Source organism: Schistosoma haematobium, chromosome 7 (genome assembly GCF_000699445.3).
Source record: "Schistosoma haematobium chromosome 7, whole genome shotgun sequence".
NCBI classification, from domain to species: domain Eukaryota; kingdom Metazoa; phylum Platyhelminthes; class Trematoda; order Strigeidida; family Schistosomatidae; genus Schistosoma; species Schistosoma haematobium.
This window is the reverse complement of record NC_067202.1, coordinates 5,812,939-5,817,245: the sequence shown is the minus strand read 5'-3', so window position 1 is coordinate 5,817,245 and position 4,307 is coordinate 5,812,939.

Below are 4,307 nucleotides of genomic sequence, written 5' to 3'. Positions count from 1 at the left end.
ACAGTAAAGAGGTCATATGTACAATATACAATATTTACATCAAATATCCAATATATAATTCACAGTCTTACATATATCGACCAGCTTACTTTTACCTCTCTCTTGATTTAATATGTTTACAGACATTTTATATATTCAATGAGCCGTATTCTAGTCACTGGACTGCACTAATTGTAGCCAGTTTGGTGGGTATTTAAGGTCCGTGTAATTCGAGTGATTACGTTTGTCTCAGGGCAGTACGATTCTGGATACCAGAAGATATCAAATTACCAGGCAGGGGTATGATTAGTTGCGATGTAAAAACATAAAGTGATGATTTGACTGCGAAGAGGAGACGGTTGTTTTAAGAATAAACAAGTATTTTGCCTAGTTGGTAATGTATACGAAGATAGAATGGAAAGAGTAAGAAGGAGTTACTTAAGCCATGAGCAGCTGTCACAAGTGTTAAGACATCTTGATTTCAGTGGCAAATGAAAAGAAATGTCATAGGTTCGCGAAGACACATCATAGATACTTAATCGATCTATATATCAAAATGGGTCTGCTAAGCTACAGACGCGCAGGAGTGTTGGAGAGAAAAATAGTTACTGAATTATAATTAGCCTCATTAAGCAACATACTGCAGCTTAATATATAATGGAGACATGAATATCATGAGTGCATTTGGTGTTGATAAGTTTTATATTAAAGGAAGTGATCAACCACATATAAATACACTGTAGCGGTAAATAAATCCCCAAAATAAATAGCTCTGCAAGTCTTCGACATTGGATGCTGACCACATTAGTTTTAATGGACTCGCCTAGCTGAAGGCGCTCGGTCGTGCATCCGCACCAGATCACGAGTGGGAACGCCATGCTCAACAACCCCTGTAATGGCTAGCCAGATTAGATCAGTCGATCCTCGATATATTGATAGCCTATCAAATATATCTTGGAACCTCCTCGCTTCTGTCTTTTGATTTCACCTGGTGGGTACGCTTCATATTAGGTGTTACTGGTTAAAGCGTTGTCAAAACTGCAAATACCTGTGGCATCTTCAACACTGTCACTACTTGAAACGTAGTGGTTAATTTACTCAAACATTTTGTTGGTTCCAGACTTTAGCCTAATTCTAAACGACTAGGAGACCGTTACTCATAGGATACTCCCGGTTTTCGGCTTGCTCTACAATAACTGACTACGAAATGAAAATTTATTCAAGCTATCCTTCAGATCAATCATAAAATTTAGCTTCTACCAGCTGGTTATGAAGGTAGCGGAAACTTGAGACGATTAGTATCAGAAAGCACTAAAAAGCCTAAATTCATTGTCATGAAGGAGTGATCCTTATCAAATGAACTATTTTGACTACGTATGGAAAAGTGCTAGGTGATTATGAATATCCATAGAATAACGTCAGTGAATTCCCAAGTGCTTATTAGTCCAAATCATTACGGGCTAGCACTGTAAACAGCATATGTATAACTTTATCTCTAGTGACCGACCCAGACTAGTCATTCCATCGATAAACCTATTAAAATTCAAGTTTAGACTTGAAAGTGAACCCCATATATAGCATTATAGCAAATATCTATCATGTAACAAAAGACGTCGATTCCTTCTGAGTGCACTTGATATTAAGTTTCGCACATTTTTGATACTAAGATTTTATTTTGTTGCGGATTTTATATATTGTTTTGCTTCCTCGACAGATATCCATGGATAACCATTTTAACTTCTATAAGGACTCAGTTCAAGTTTCTTGAGCATCAGCTCTCGAGAGACTGAACATCGCAGAGAAAAAACTCATATATAATCACACATTTCCTCATTAGACACTTCCTCTGTCTGTGACTCTCACCAAGTCTAAGTGGCCTAAGCCACTTAGCTGCAACTGGGGTCTTGTCAAACGCTTCCTTACCCATGGATCGTCGCCTCAACCTTGAACCGGCTGTGTATGATGCTTTTCTCATAGTTAACTACGTCTATCAGAATCACATAGCAGCACCCACTTCCCAACTCCTTATCATCTGCATTTATTCTCTTAATCTTACCATTCCGTCTCCTTACATATTACCAATTAGGCAAACTGCTTAAAGATGCCGCAAGTGTTTGGAGTTTGACAACTCCCTTTCCAGTAACAAATTTTAATCAAGGTGTGCCAACCCACTTAAATTAAAAGTTCGAGATTAAGGAGGTCGAAGATATACTTGTGAAGCTATCGGTATGTCGAGTAATGTTTGATCTAAGCTGGCTAATGGTTGAAGGGGATTTGTATCACAATATGCCCACTCATGATACTATGTTGATGCGTGACGGAGCGACCTCAGCTATACAATGAAGGCAGCCAGTGATTTAAAAGAATCATTTACCGCTATATACTTATTGTAGCGGTAAATAAATCCCCAAAATAAATAGCACTGTAAGTTTTCGGTATGTCGTCAGTAGCCATAGGGATTTGGTTATACGCTTTAACCAAGTCGATTTTCGAAAAAACAGTTGTACCTTTCAAGGTAGCTGTCAAATCGTGAATGTGAGGCAACGGGTAACGATCGGGAATGGTTTTCGCGTTCAATCGCCGATAGTCACCAGTTGGACGCCAATCGTTGCTGTCCTTTTTAGGGACCATGTGCAACGGAGATGCATATGGGCTACTTGACGGTCGTATGATTCCTAAGTCCATCATGTGATCGAATTCGTTTTTCGCTAACCTTAGCTTTTCAGGAGCTAGTCGTCGTGCTTTAGAGAATACAGGTGGTCTTGTAGTCGTGATGTGATGTGTAACGTTGCTGGTTACACACGGTAATCTCGGTTGCGTTTGTTGTATCCCAGGATACTTATCGAGAAGTGGCTGATAGAGTGGGTCTATCATATGTTTAATTGTGACTGGGGATAATTTGCAACCAGTAAAAGAAGTTACGCAAACGGATAAATTAGTGTTTCCGTCTACTAGCCTCCGTTTGCGCGTGTCGATGATCAGATTATGGTGTTGTAGAAGATCCATACCAATGATTGGCATAGAAACATCAGCAACAACGAAGATCCAGTGAATGGGTTTGCGTAAACCCACGTTAAGGTAAACGTACATTTTGCCATACGTAGCGATCGGTTTTCCGTTTGCCACCTGTAATTTTAGAGTCGATTCGTGTAGTCGGTCGTTAGGATTTGCTGGGAGAACGCTAACTTCTGCACCAGTGTCGACGAGGTAGCGAACTCTCGTTGTCACATCTGTGACGAATAACAGACGGCTTTGTTCGCCGGCTACGGTTGCCGTTAACGCGTGCCGGCTTGGAAGTTTCCCGAATTGCTTTTCGAATCAGTCGGTTTCGTGTTGGGAAAATTGCAGGGTTTTCTGCAATTTCTGGAAAACTTTCCATACTGGTTATGATACCAGCACCAGTCGGGGTTATCTGTCTCTCGTGGTCTAGAGACAGATCGCTGACGAGAAATGCTTCTACGTGGTGTGCGCGATCTCTTACGGTCGGTACGAAGACTAAGATAACGCGTGAGTGTGTGACATAAGTCGGTTATATCATTCTGAGTCGTGTGAGGCTTTTCTTTGACTGAAAATACCTGGGTAGTAGGTTTCGTAATTTCTAGAATGCGGTCGGCTGATGCAGCTAGCTCGTCTAAAGCGTTGTTCTGGAACGAGACCAGAACTGCTTGCACCTGTTGGGGAAGTTTTGACAAGAAGAGTTGTTTGAATAGACCTTCGTCGAAAGTTCTTGGGCCTGTTACCTCTCTCATCCGTTGCAACATGTCCGTCGCAGAACCGTGTTGCAGGTCGATATTGTTGAAGAGTTGACCTATTCTTTGTCGATCGGTTAGGTCTCCTCGTTTAGGAATCGAGCGTTTTAAGATTTCGTAAGGATCGGAAACATCACTAGTAAACATACTAGGTGTTACGTACCTGTTGAATTCGCGAGGTAGTGCCTTGACTACTGCGAGGAATTGTGCACGCGTGTCGATCACGCCGTGCTCGTGGAAGTCGGCTTCTGCGTAGCAAAACCAGGCTTCGATGTTGTCGGGCCAGAAAGGCATCAGTTGAAACGAAGGCGGGGACAAAGTCTTAAGCTTGAGTACTTTAGGTGTCTGTTCAGTCATGATGAAGTATGAAGTACGATAATGAACGAGGGGAAAATATATATATATCCAAGAAAAAACACGAAAAAAATCACAATGTTTAAAAAAAAAATAAAAAATAAGGCAATGATATATAAAAATCCCAAAAAGGAACAGACTCACAGTTGCAATAAGGTGTACCAGATCACGTCGGTCTCACCAATGATGATGTCACAGGTATTCAGTGTTTGACAACGCTTCTAC